We start from the raw sequence: 15,723 nt of genomic DNA on the forward strand, positions 1-15,723 counted from the left end.
TTCACAGAAGAGGAATCCTACTTTTCCTATGTCCTTTCCTCAAGCAATTTTAGTTAACAGCTATTTGCGAATGACTGTCTCTAAGAGAGGAAATGGCCAAGCACGGCTATCATTTATTGAGCCCATACTATGGGGTGCTGCTGTGCTACATTATCAATGCTTTTCTAAAACAATCTAGAAAGAAACTTTAGCCCAGTTTTTAGCAGGAACTGAGGCTCAGAAAGATTGTAGCTGGCCAAAGACCCCCTATCTCTAAGTGGTTCTGTCTCAACAACAATGGTAAAAATAACTTGCGCCCTGCCAAGAGTTCTGAGGCCAAATATCTGAGGGGTGAGACTAGATTATTTATGTTAAGAGTTCAAGTAAATCTGGTCAGTTCATCAGGAGTTAGTTTAAACCCCCACATCCCAGGTGCTAGCGGGGATAAAGAGCAGGTCCACGACAACATCCTCCTGCCCTCAGGAATATACATTTCACCGACCAGACAAAATTACCCTGGGAAAAAGGGAATCGGATACAAAAGGTCCAAGACAGTATATTCACAAAGTGCAAAACTGTGTGGCAGACAAAAGTGTTAGAGAGGGCCAGAGCCAGGGCTTTGATTTCAGGAAGCAAGACGGGACAGACAGGCCTGTGAAACCCATTGTGATTTCAACCAAGGGAGTAGAGAGCAAAAGGGTTTTCAGACCAAATTTCAACCAGTTGCTGCTTAAACAAATCCTGGCCTTCCCCCTTTCTGTGCAGAGGAGAAACCTTCCGCTGCTTTCACGTGATGCCTGGGAGCACAGAGTTCCCGCACTGTGAGCCTGAGGAGCTGACCCAGGCGGGTCTAGGCAGGCAGCTCACAAACCCAAAGACTCAGGGGAATTGCAGCCTCCCTCAGGCTGCTGCTAACGGTGCTCAGCTCACGTTAGGTAACTAGATAGTCAATGTCACATTGCTGTCACAGCCACTTGCATGACTTCTACCTGCCTGTCACGGCCAAAACAGGAAATAGGTGTCTATCGGGCTTCACGCCTATGCACGCCCTGTTGTGTCCGCCCCACACAACCCAGCACTGGTCATCTTTCCATCAGACAAATGGTTCTTTGGCAACCCCACTCTCGTCACTGTTCTCCATCTTCAGGCAGGCTCTGCTGAGTCAGCTATTTTTGTACGATGCTTTCAAATGTTCTGGTAGAGTACATTTATGAACTATTCTAGCATTCTCTAACCTTATACATTTTATGACCGTTTTAGAATTACAATATTATTTTGAAAGGTTCAGCTTAGTCCTGGTATGGCCTAGGTACCCAATCACCACTAATCTCTCTTCTTCTTATCTCTTTCTCTTGCAATTTACAGATAAAGAAACTGCAGCTCACAGATTAGGAATCTTGCCAAAGTCACAGATAATAAAAGTATCGGTCGTATGAGATGAGTTTAGGATTGAGAGAAGCCTAAGTTCCTGTGGTTTCTACTGGGTAAAACTGCTTCCGAAAATATGACCTGAAGTAAAGTGTATCTGTGATATATGATTCAGATAGTCTCTCATTCTTGTCCATTCTCTGTTTCTGTTTCTCTCTTTGTTTTGATAAGACTTGTTGAACTGTAAGCTGCATACACGAACTGTGAGTCATATTAAGGATACAGTCTTATGGGCTGGACAAATCTGTACAGTTGTGTAACTTACCACCACAATCAAAATGTAGAGTTTGCCGTCATCCTAGAGTCTCTCCCTACCCCTTTTTAGTTAATGCCCTCCTCCAACCCGTGGGCCTTGGGACTAGATTTCTAATACTATGGTTTTGTCTGTTCCAGAATGTCAGATAAATGGAATCATATAGTATACAGCCTTTTAAAAATTTGAGATATGATTCATATACCACAAAATTTACTCCCTTTAAGTATACAGTTCAGTGGTGGTTAGCACATTTGCAAGGCTGTATCACAACTAACTCCAGAACATTTCCATCAGTCAAAACAAAACAAAACAAAACAAAAAACCCTCATGCCCATTAGCATTCACTGTCCATTCCTCCCTTCCTCCCCGGCCCCAGAAACCACACACCTACTTTTTATCACTATGGATTGGTGTATTCTGGACATCTCTTATAAACTGAACTATAAAATATGTGGCCTTCTGTGTCTTGCTTCTTTCACTGAGCATGTTTTCAGGGTTCATCCATGTTGTAGCATGTTTCAATACTTTTATTCCTTCAATAACATTCCTTTGTATGGATACACCACATTTTTTTTATTCACCCATCAGCTGATGAACTTTTGGACTGTTTCTATTTTTTGCTATTATAAATAATGATGCTATGAACATTCAGGTAAAATTTTTTGCATAAACATATATTTTAAATTAGTTTGGGTATATACCTACAAGTGGACTTGCTGGCTCATTCGGTTAACTCTACGTTTACCTTCCTGAGCGACTGCCAAACTATTTGACACAGTGGCTGTATCATCACTTACAGTTCAATTGGGTTGTCTTCTTTACAGCCTTTTATCTGACTTCTTTCACATTGTGGAACGCTCTGGAAATTCCCTCATGTTGTCGCATCCCTGCTTCCTGTTGCGTAGTGTTCCACTGTATGGATATACTGTCATTTGTTTATCCATTCACTAGGTGATGAACATTTGGGTTGTTTCCAGTTCCAGGCAATTGTGAATAAAGCTACTTTAAACACTCTTGTACAAATCTTTGTTTATACAGATTATTGCATCATATGGTAGTATATGTTGATCTTTATAAGAAACAAGTTGGTTTTCGAAGTAGTTGTCCCATTTTGCACTCCCACCAGCAATGTATGACTATAAAATAATTCATGTCTTAATAGCTCCTTGTCAGCACTCAGTATTTTTAGTCTTTATAATTTTAGCCATTCTGGTACATATATAGTAGAATCTCCTTGGGGTTTTAAATTCCATATGTAATTGGCAATGTCTAATGATATCGACCCTTTTTCTTTTTAAAAAGAAATTTGTGGGGGGATTTTTTATTTGTTGTTTTAAATTAAGAGGCTTTTTAAAAAGAGCTCTTTCATGTTTACAGAAAAATTTAGTAGAAATAACAGAGTTTCCATATACCCCGTCACAATGCCCATCATCCTCATTTCCCCTTTTCTTGGTATCTTGCTCTACTGTGCCAATATTGATACATTACTTCTTTTTTTAAAGAAGGAGTACATTTTTAAAAAAATTTTATTTATTTATTTGACAGAGAGACACAGCGAGAGAGGGAACACAAGCAGGGACAGAGTGAGAGGGAGAAGCAGGCTCCCTGCGGAGCAGGGAGCCCAATGTGGGGCTCGATCCCAGGACCCTGGGACCATGACCTGAGCCGAAGGCATACGCTTAATGACTGAGCCACCCAGGTGCCCCTGATACATTATTATTAACCAAAGTCCATAGTTTACATTAAGGTTCAATCTTTGTGTTGCATAACCAGTGGGTTTTGACAAACGTATAATGATATATCCACCATACAGTATCACACAGAATAGTTTCCCTGTCCTAAAAATCCCCATGTTGTCCCTATTCATCCCTCTTCAACTCCTTCCCAAAACCCTGACAAAGACTTGTTTCTGTCTCCATAGTTTTGATTTATCCAAAATGTTATATTGTCGAAAATATAGAGTATGTAGACTTTTAAGATTGGCTTCTTTCATTTAGCTATATTCATTTAAGCTTCTTGCATGTGTTTTCATGGTTTGATAGCTCACGGCCTTTTATTGCTCAACACTATTCCATGTATAGATGTACCGCAGTTTATCCACTAACTTAAAGGACTTCTTGGTTACTACCAAAGTTCGACAATTATTAACAAAACTGCTATAAACACTTGTATGCAGGTTTTTGTGTGGACATAAGATTATAATTCATCTGGGTAAATACCAAGGAGCATAAATGGTAGACTGCATGATAAGAATATATTAGTTTTATAAGAAAATGACTATAATATCTTCCAAAATATGTCTCATTTTCCATTCCCACCAGCAGTGAATGAACATGCCTACTGCCCAACATCCTCACCAGCATTGGGTGTTTCCAGTGTTTTGGATTTTAGCCACTCTAATATGTTCACAGTGGTATCTCACTATTATTTTAATGTAAAATTCCCTATTAATATATGATGTTAAGCATCTTTTCATATGCTTACTTTCCATCTGTTTAACTTCTTCAGTGAGGTGTCTCTTCATATCTTTTCCTCATTTTTAATTGGGTTGTGTTACTGAGTTTTAAGTTTTCTTTGTATATTTTGGATACCAGTCCTTTATCAAAAAACAAATACATGTTTTGCAAAGATTTTCTCTTAGTCTGTGGCTTGTCTTTTTTTTCATTTTTAAAAAAATTCCAGTATAATTAAAATTAACACACAGTGTTCTATCAGTTTCATATACATTACTCAGTGCTCATCACAATAAGTGTGCTCTTAATCCCCTTCACCTATTTCACCCCCCCCCCACTTCCCCTCTGGCAACCATCAGTTTGTTCTCTATAGTTAAGAGTCTGGTTTTTAGTTTGTCTCTTTTTATCTTTGTCTGGTTATTCTGTTTCTTAAATTCTATAGATGAGTGAGATCATATAGTTTATGTCTCTCTGAGTGACTTACTTCACTTGGCTTTATACCTTCTATATCTATCCATCTTACTGCAAGTGGCAAAATTTCATTCTCTATTATGGCTGAGTAATATTTCATTGTGTATATTTAGATATCTATCTCACATCTTCTTTACACACTTATCTATTGATGGACACTCGGATTCCTTCCATAGTTCGGCTACTGTAAATAATGCTGCAATAAACATAGGGGTGCACATAGCTTTTCAAATTAGTGTTTTCATATTCTTTAGGTAAATACTCAGTAGTAAAATTACTGGATCATATGGAAATTCTATTTTAAATTTTTTGAGGAAACTCCATACTGTTTTCCAGAGTGGCTGCACCAGTTTGCATTCTCACCAATTATGCACATGGGTTCCTTTTTCTCAACATCCTCACCAACACTTCTTTCTTCTTTTTTTCCATTTTAAGTTTTTATTTTAATTCCAGTTGGTTAACATACAGTGTTAAATTAGTTTCAGGTGTACGACATAGTGATTCAACACTTCCATACAACATGCAGTGCTCCTCATGACAAGTGCCCTCCTTAATCTCCATCACTTATTTCACCCATCCCCCAACAACCCTGCCCTCTGGCAACCACCAGTTTGTTATCTATAGTGAAGAGTCTGTTTCTTGGTTTGTCTCTCTCGCCTTCTTTCCCTTTCCTCGTTTGTTTTGTTTAAATTCCACATGAGTGAAATTGTATGGTATTTGTCTTTCTCTGACTTATTTCGCTTAGCATTATACTCTCTAGCTCCAACCATGTCATTGAAAATGGCAACATTTCATCTTTTTATGGCTGAATAATATCCCACTGTATACATATACCACATCTTCTTTATTCATTCATCAATCGATGGACACTGGGGCTGCTTCCACATCTTGGCTACTGTAAATAATGCTGCTATAAACACAGGGGTGTATGTATCCCTTTGAATTTGTGTTTTTGTATTCTTTGGGTAAATACCCAGTAGTATGATTGCTGGGTCATAGAGTAGTTCTATTTTTAACTTTTTGAGAAACATCTATATTGTTTTCCACAGTAGCTACACCAGTCTGCATTCCCACCAACAGCACACGAATGTTTTTTCTCCACATCCTCACCAACACCTGTTGTTTCTTGTGTTTTTGATTTTAGCCATTCTGACAGGTGTGAGGTGATATCTCATTGTGGCTTTGATTTGCATTTCCTTGATAATTAGTGATAATAAGCATCGTTTAACATGTCCATTGGCCACCTGGATGCCTTTGGAGAAATGTCCATGTCTTCTGCCCACTTCTTAACTGGATTACTTGTTTTTTGGGTGTTGGGTTTTATAAGTTCTTTTTATATTTTGGATACTAATCTTTTATCAGATAAGTCATTTGCAAATATCTTCTCCCATTCCATAGGTTGCCTTTTAGTTTTGTTGATTGTTTCCTTTACTGCTCGGAAGCTTTTTATTTTAAGGTAGTCCCAATAGTTTATTTTTGCTTTTGCTTCCCCTGCCTCAGGAGACATATCTAGAAAAATGTTGCTATAGTCAATGTCAGAGAAATTACTGCTGATGCTCTCTTCTAGGATTTTTATGAAGTTCTCACATTTAGATCTTTAATCCATTTTGAGTTTATTTTGTGTTTGGTGTATGAAAGTGGTCTAGTTTCATTCTTTTGCATGTAGCTGTCCAGTTTTCCCAATACCATTTGTTGAAGAGACTGTCTTTTTCCCACTGCACATTCTTGCCTCCTTTGTTGAAGATTAATTGACCATATAATCATGGGTTTATTTCTGGGCTCTCTATTCTGTTCTAGTGATCTATGAATCCATTTTTTTGCCAGTACCATACTGTTGATTACTACAGCTTTGTAGTACATCTTGAAATCTGAGATTGTGCTACCTCCAGTTTTGTTCTTCTTTTTCAAGATTGCTTTGGCTATTTGAGGTCTTTTGTGGTTTATACAAATTTTAAGATTCTTTGTTCTAGTTCTGTGAAAATGCTGTTGGTATTTTGATAGGGATTACATTAAATCTGTGGAGTGCTTTGAGCAGTATGGACATTTCAACAATATTTGTTCTTCCAACCCATGAGAATGGAATGACTTTCCATTTCTTTGTGTCATCTTCAATTTCTTTCAACAGTGTTTTGTACTTTTCAGAGTGCAGGTCTTTCACCTCCTTGGTTAAGTTAATTCCTAGGTTTTTGTTTTTGGTGCAAATGTAAATGGGATTGGTTTCTTAATTTCTCTTTCTACTACTTCATTATTAGTATATATAAATGCAGTGGATTTCTGTATATTGATTTGGTATCCTGTGATTTTCCAAATTCTAGCAGTTTTTTGGTGGAGTCTTTAAGATTGCCTATATATATGTATATATATAGTATCATGTCATCTGCAAAGAGTGAAATGTTTACTTCTTTCTTACCAATGTGGATTTTATTTATTTTTCTTATCAGATTGCTGTGGCTAAGACTTCCAGTACTATGTTGAATAAAAGTGGCAAGAGGGGACATCCTTGTCTTGTTCCTGACCATAGGGGAAAAGCTCTCAGGTTCTCACCACTGAGTATGATGTTAGCTGTCGGTTTTTTCTATATGGCCTTTATTATGTTGAGGTATGCTCCCTCTAAATCTACTTTGTTGAGGGGTTTACATGAATGGATATTGTACTTTGTCAAATTTTTTTCTGAATCTATTGAAATGATCATATGGTTTTTATCCTTTCTTTTAGTGATATGATGTATCATGTGGATTGATTTGTAAAACTGAACCACCCTTGCATTCCAGAAATAAATCCCACTTGATCATGGTGAATGATTTTTTTAAATGTATTGTTGGATTTGGTTTATTAATATGTTGTTGAGGATTTCTGCATCTATGTTCATCAGAGATATTGACTTGTAGTTGCTTTTTTTTTTTTTTTTGTAGTGCCTTAATCTGGTTTTGGTGTCAGGATAATGCTGGCCTCATAGAATGAATTTAGAAGCTTTTCTTCTTCTTCTTTTTTTTTTCTTTTTTGAATAGTTTGAGAATAATAGGTATTAACTCTTTTATAAATGTTTGGTAGGATTCATCTGTGAAGCCGTCTGGTCCTGGACTTTTATTTGTTGGGAGTTTTTTTTTATGACTGATTCAATCTCATTGCTAGTAATCAGTCTGTTCAAATTTTCTATTTCTTCCAGATTCAAATTTGGGAGGTTATATGTTTCTAGGAATTTATCCATTTCTTCTAGGTTGTCCAGTTTGTTGGCATATAATTTTTCCTAATATCCTTCTTATAATCCTTTGTACTTCTGTGGTGTCAGCTGTTATTTCTCCTCTTTTAACTTCTGATTCTGTTTGAGTCCTCTCTCTCTCTTTTTATGATTCTGGCTAAAAGTTTATCAATTTTGTTGTTCTTTTCCAAGAACCAGCTCCTGGTTTCATGGATCTATTCTACTGGGGTTTTTTTAGTTTCTATTTTATTTCTTGTGACTTGTCTTTTCATTCTTTGATTAACAATATCTTCACAGAGCAAAAATTTTGAATTTTAAGGGAGTCCCATTTTCAATGTTTCTTTCATGGGTTGTGCATTTGGTGTTGTGACTAAAATGTCATCACCAAGCTGAAGGTCACCTGGATTTTCTATGTTATCTTCTAAGAGTTTTTTAGTTTCCCATTTTCCATTTATGTCTATGATCAATTTTTGTGAAAGGTGTACGGTATATGTTTAGATTCATTTTTTGCATGTGGATGTTCAGCTGTTCCCATACCATTTGTTGAAAACACTATCCTTTCTCCACTGAATTGCTTTTGTTCCTTTGTTAAAGATCAGCTGATTTTGCATAGGTGTATTTCTGGGCTCACCACTGATGTATTTGTCTATTCTTTTACCAAAACCATACTGTCTTGATTATTGTAGCTTTAAAGTAAGTCTTGAAGTCAAGTAATGTCAGTCTTCAAATTTTTTCCCCTTCAATATTCTGTTGGATCTTTTGCCTTTCCATATAAAGTTTAGAATCAGTTTGATGACATTCACAAAATAACTTGCTGAGATTTTGATGAGATTTGATTGAATTTACAGATAAACATGGAAAGAAATAACATCTTGATAATATTGAATCTTTCTATCCATGTACATGGAATATCTTTCCCTTTATTCAGATCTTCTTTGATTTCTTCATCAGTTTTATAGTTTCTCTCACATAGATCATGTATATATTTTGTTAAATTTATACCCAAGTATTTCATTTTTATTGTTGTTGTTGCTAATATAAATGGTATTATATTTTAATTTCAAACGCCCATTTTTTATTTCTAAGGAACTGGCTTTTAAACATTAACCTTACATCCTGCAACCTTGCTATTATTGTTAGTTCCAAAAGGGTTTTTTTTTCCCCCTGATTATTTGGGATCTTCTATAGAGATAATCATATCATCTGCAAAGATAATTTTATTTTTTCTTTATCTATCTGCATCTCTTTTATTCCTTTTCTTGTCTTATTGCCTTACGTAGAACTTCTAGTATGATGTTGAGTAGGAGTGACTAAAGCAAAATCTCTGCCTTGTTCCTGATCATAGCAGAAAGCATCTAGTTTTTGCACTTTAAGTATGTTTTAGTTTTTTTTGTAGATAGTCTTTATCAAGCTGAAGAAATTCCCCTCTATCTCAGTTTACGGAGAGTTGTGTGTGTGTGTGTGTGTGTGTGTGTGTGTGTGTGTGTGTGTGTGTTTTAATCATGAATGGGCAGTGAATTTTATCAAATGCTTTTTTGCATCTACTGATACAATCATATGATTTTTTTTCTTTAGCCTGTTGATGTGATGGACTACATTAACTGTTTTTTGGATATTGAACCAGTGTTGCAAATCTAGCATAAATGCCACTTGGTCATGGTTTATAATTATTTTTATACCATGTTGAATTTGGTTTGCTAATATGTTGTTGAGGATTATGGCATGTATGTTTATGAGAAATATCATGTTATTATTTTCCTTTCTTGTAATGTCTTTGGTTTGGATATCAGATTAATGCTGGCCTCATATAATAAGTTAGGAAGTGTCTTCTCTGCTCCCATTTTCTGGGAGGGATTGTAGAGAAATGGAGCAAGTTCTTTCTTAAAATGTTTGGTAAAATTCACTAGGGAACCCATCTGAACTAGCTACTTTTTATATTGGAAAGCTACTGATTACTGATTTAATTTCTTGGATATAGGCCTATTCAAATTATTTATTTCTTCCTGTTCCAGTTTTTTAAATGTTACCTTTCAAGGAGTTGATCCATTTCATCTAGATTATCAAATTTCTGAGCATAGAGTCATTCATTATATTCTTTTATTATCTTTTGATGTCTATGGGATCATCAGTAATTTTACTTACTAACCCCTTCCATTTATGATATTAGTAATGTGTCGTCTCTCTTTCTTTTCTTAGTTATCTTGGCTAGAGACTTAACAATTTTATTGACCTTTTCAAAGAACCAACTTCAGCTTTGTTGATTTTCTCTGTTAATTTCCTGTTTTCAACCTCATTGATTTCTCCTCTAATATTCTTTCTTCTGCTCATGCTAAATTTAATTTGCTCTTTTTTTCTAGTTTCCTATTATGGAAGCTTAGATTATTGATTTTAGATTTTTCTTCTTTTCTAATATATGCGTGCAATGCTATAAATTTTCCTCTAAGCACTGCTTTTACTGCCTCCCACAAATTTTGATAAGTTGTATTTTAAATTTCATTTAGATCAAAATATTTTTTAATTTCCCTTGAGACTTCTTTTTGATTCGTATGTTATTTAGAAGTCTGTTGTTTAATCTCCAAATATTTGGAGATTGGATTTTCCAGCTATCTTTCTACTAGCAAATGCTAATTCAATTCCATTGTGGTTTGAGGGAATACTTTGTATGATTTGTATTACTTTAAATTTCCTAGAGTATGTTTTGTGACCCAGAATGTGGTTTATTTTGGTGAATATTCCATGTGTGCTTGAGAAAGCAGAGTAAATTAGGATGGAAACATACACATTGCTGGATGTGATAGTAGCAAGTGTGTGAGAGTTCTCTAATTTTTAAACAATTTTACTGAACCATGATATACATGTAGTAAAGTTCCCCTCTATTAAATGTATAGCTCAATAAACATTTCCAGACTTTTACTCATGTAACCACTATCCAGATTATGAAATAGAACATTACTAAGAATTCACTGGCAATTATATTAAGTTCACTATGTACTATCATAGCTTCTTCAAAATGGTGGTTGAACACAATATATGGGGGGAAGGATTTTACAAGAGGAGAGTTGGTGGGACTAACTATAGCCCCATTGCTGCACTTGCTCACAATGGTGTAATGGAATTCATCATCTTCATCCTCTACAACAAAGTCTCAATACTCTTCCCTCACAGCTAGTCAATCTGTCAGCCTAATTGATTTGCCTGATGGAGTAACCTCAAACTTTATCTTCTCTTAATGATCAGGATCAATTACCCCTGTCAATATAGTAGCTCCTTTCTTTGTTTATGATCCATAAAAATGAGAAACTCCAAATTACCCAAGTTATAATGGGGGAGGGGGAATTTGCCAGTCAGTATCTGTAGTTTTGAGTGGGATTCTTTTGTGATACATGGCCCTTCTTGGAAGCAAGACCTCTAGACCTATGCTTTCTAATATGGAAGACACTAGGCACGTATGGATATTTAATTTTAAAGTAAGTTAAAATTGAATACCTCAGTCACATTAGCTATATTTCATCTATACTATAGTCACATATGGTTACTCTATCAGAAAACACAAAACGTTCTTATCATTGCAGGAAATTCTATCAGAGAGTACAACTCTATAGACTCATACATTTAACTAATTGGAGACACAGTAATATAAGGGCTATTGATATATATTTTATCCTATATTTTATGTATACAAATATATATCTTGACAGTACCTCAGTCTCACAGAGTGTCATCTCTAATTGGGCATTTTAGTTGTGCCTTCAAGAAGGCAATTATAATGCTCTCTCAGGCTGACCATTTGTGGGCTATGTAATATGTGGTAGGATAAGTGGATCATATGGTCATGTGCCCTTTGGTATATCTCCATCACCATAAAATGACTCTCTTGATTGGAGGCAATGTCAATAAATCAGACACTCTGTGTGCCTTTCTTTTTTTTAAAAAGATTTTATTTATTTATTTGACAGAGAGAGACACAGTGAGAGAGGGAACACAAGCAGGGGGAGTGGGAGAGGGAGAAGCAGGCTTCCTGCCTAACAGGGAGCCCGATGCGGGGCTCGATCCCAGGACCCTGGGATCATGACCTGAGCCAAAGGCAGACGCTTAACAACTGAGCCACCCAGGTGCCCCTCTGTGTGCCTTTCTGTAGTGGTGCTAGCTGAGGTACCACAGGCATTAAAGACAACCTCATAACTGGATATCAGGTATCCTGATTAGGACAATTCACGGCTTTTACCAGAGTAGAAGGAGTCTCATATAATCAACTTATTATCAAGTAGCTGGTTAGTCTCCTTGAGGTATGGAGGCATACCATAGGCTCAGAATTTCTCTCAGCCACCTACAGGTTGGACACACATCAACAATCACTAGATTACTCTTGGTGCAAGGGGGTCCTTGCTCTTAGGCACAGGTGTAGCTTCCATTTCTTTCTCATAGCTACTTCCTCCATAGCCTCACTGTGTATGCTCTAAGATGATGGAGTACAAGGGCTGGCTGCAATCCACTGGATTCAAAACACAGTTGGTCCCAAATACAAAGTATTGGCTCAGCCTGTCTGTCACCACACGCTGACTTTAATCTTTCTCACAAGACCCTACTTCTCTATAAAGGGCAGGAGACATGGTCATCAACAGCACCCAAGTTTATAATCATGACTACCTGGCAGGAGCTGACCTCTGATCACTCTCACATTGGAGAAATCCTGATGAAATCTCTGGTTTCTCAATTCCAGACAGGTGCCCTAGACAGGATCTGAGGGAGGAGGGATGGACTCATGTCAAAACATGGGGGCTCCTCTGAACCACCAGGTAGAGTATAAAGAAAAGGTATATCTGAAGTGACAATTCTGAGATTAATAAGAAACAGGTAGGTGTCCATCATTTCCAGTAACAAATGCAGAAAATAAAATAATTTTATTTCTTTCTCTTTAAAAAAATCAAATAGTTTGAACATAAAAAGTCAGCACCTTTTGCATTGTGTATTATTCTAACTTCACTTTATTCAGAATTTCATGTCTTCATAAACTACTTTTAATAAAGGAATTAAAATACTTTCTTTCCTTTTTTATATTTTTAGGCAGGAAAGTCACTGGCTCTTCATACACCCAGCAACTGCAGCAGTTACAGCTTTTTGACAGCAGGATCAGGGCGAGGTAGATCCACTTCAACATTTTTGTTAAGAATAAAAAGCCATACAAACCAGGCCCATCATTTCCAACAGGCAGGAATATAAATAGCTGATGCACTTTACTATGCATAAAACCAAACAAAAGCCAAAAAGATGTTGTCTTAAAGGTGATTAGAATTTGTGTGTTTATGGGATCAAGATGTGGCCACCCTCTGGCTTAGGGTCCATCTGATTTGGTCTGTTTATAAATAGAATTCCAAAGTGAATGAACCCACTTCCTGTTAGTCTTTTTCAATCTCCTTTTTTTTCCCTCTCAAGTATGAATTTGATGTCTTGCCCTGTTTGGAAGGAGAAAATGCTGTTTGTCATTTATCAAAATCTAAACAGCTGTAATGCAACAATGTCCGTTCAATTTTAATAGTAAGTAAATAAATGTGAGCAATGCCTATATTATGGAAACATGTGGACCTCAGGTTCAAATTCAATGAATTTCACTTCCAGTTCAGTTTCACAAGGTTTTAGATTTTCTTAGACTCCCATTAGATTTCCCAACTTTGCTAGATTAGTATGGATGTATATTCTGTAGAAATAGCCTCTTAACTTGCCCCCAATCCATAAAGCTAAGCCTGTTTGGACTTGAAGATTTTTTTTTCTCTTGAAAGTTCAAAATAATTTAGTTCAAAAATTGAGAGAAAGAGTGAGTGATTTGAAAATGTGCTGGCTTGAAAACTATAGAACAATTAAAGTTATCATTATGTTTTCCAGATCAGATATAAAATAGACAGAAAACATGTGCATTTCTTAATACTTCCACCCATGTCACTCATCCTTAACCCACAGTAATTGTTTACTGAAGACTAGCTTTACTCCTTAAACAGCCATTTCAATATACTTTGGATAAAACTCTGGGTCACTTAAGTGTTTCACAGAATCAGGCTGATTAAGGCCACTAGTCAACAATATTTTACCATGACCCCACCATGTGTCATTTCCAATTTACATCCTTCAAAAAGCAAAGGTAGTGTGCCTTTAGAAACTTGAAGGGTATTTGTAGTTAAGTTACATGGTGGGACAGCTTGAATTAAATAATGGTCTTTTAGAGTCAAGCTAACATTCAACTCTACTGAAAGACTAATTTGAAAATTGAAGTTCTATTTTTCTGTTGAAGCATATGTAAATATAGCATTAATCTGGAAAGACCCTTATGCTAACATAAAATATGCTCTGAATAAATACATTCTTTTCTCACAGTTAAGAATATTCTGATCAAAGGTTTTTCTAAGGTTGACGAGGACAGCTATATAATAACTACTAGGTCATTACTAATTTCTAATTATTTCCCTAGGACACTCCCCATGGCAGCTAGTATAAATCTTCTTTAGTTTTCTTAACTCCCAATTCTGTTACTAGGCCTCTATTCCCAGCAAGCCAGAAGGAAGTAAAATTTTTTATTTTAGCTTATTAGTTGTTAGACTATGAGAAGTTATACCCAGATAGGATATAGAGAACTGTCTACCACCCACAGATGGTGAACTTCAAGTTGGACGCATTAAATGCATGATCACCTCCCGTGAGTTTATGCATCCCATGCAATTCAAGGTATGGAATATTTCTGATTATAGCAATGGTAGACTAACAGGCTTACCTTTCTGCCTGAAATACCTAGAAAACTGGACCAGTTTTCAAACAGTGGACAATAGACCATAAAGGACTATGATGCCAAGGAAGAAGGAAACAGAAAGTGAGCTCTGTGAGTGTCCCCCATCACAGCCTTGAGAATGTTTACAGACTGCAGAACAGAGCCTAGTGGTCCCCTGTGTTGAGGAAACAGCATTTAGAATTTAGTAGGTGCTTAGAATTTGCAAGGCAAAGTACCAGAGAGTAAAGAGTTGCATAGAGAAAGAGTGACAGGGATCTTTAGAGGGCAAAATTCAAGTCTTTACTTGAACCGCGGGGAACACGCATGTAGGGAAACTAGAGGCTAAGGGAAAATCACCAGCAAGAGGTAGATGAAACAATCCCTGCAATTTACACAAAAATTGGAGTAGTTTGTTTCTCCAACATCCAGAGACTAAAAGCCTCCTAACATACAGGACAACAAGCAGTATCCTCATAAAGGTATTGCCTCAGTAGTGAGAGTTAAGTGAAGGCTGATCTGGACCACCCCGATGAAGCCCAAAACCAGGGATTAAAGTGATTCCAGGTAACTTAACTTCATATCAGAACAAATCCCCAAATTTTTAAACAAAATACAAAAATTTTAAAAAGAGAAAATTAAAATATAGTGTCTAACAATGTAAAATTACAACTATTTAAATACTTTACACTCAGGAAGGTAGAAGAGAGTATAAGCCTGATGGGAAGAGAAATGTTAGTTATAAAAAAAGCCAAATCAAACTCCTAGAGAGGAAAAATACATCATCTGAGATGAAAAACTCAGTGAATGGGATTAACGAGAGGTAAGATTTTCCAGAAGAAAGATTACTAAAGAAGATATAACAATAGAAACTACCCAAAATATAATACAAAGAGGGGAAATAGTTAACAGCATGTCAGTGAGCTGTGAGGACATCAAATGGATTCCCCAGAAGAAGGGATGGGCAGAAAAAGTATTTGAAAAAACAATGGCTGCTCATTTTCCAAATTTGATGTAATCTGTAGACCACAGATCCAAGAAGAGCAGCAAATTCCCAACAGAAGGAATATTAAGAAAAGCACACCTATGCACTTTATAATCAGTTGCTGAAAAACTGCTACAAAGGAAATCTTAAAAGCAGCCAGAGGAAAATAAGATCCGTTAGAGAATAACAAAAATAAAGGCA

Source organism: Halichoerus grypus, chromosome 2 (genome assembly GCF_964656455.1).
Source record: "Halichoerus grypus chromosome 2, mHalGry1.hap1.1, whole genome shotgun sequence".
NCBI lineage: Eukaryota > Metazoa > Chordata > Mammalia > Carnivora > Phocidae > Halichoerus > Halichoerus grypus.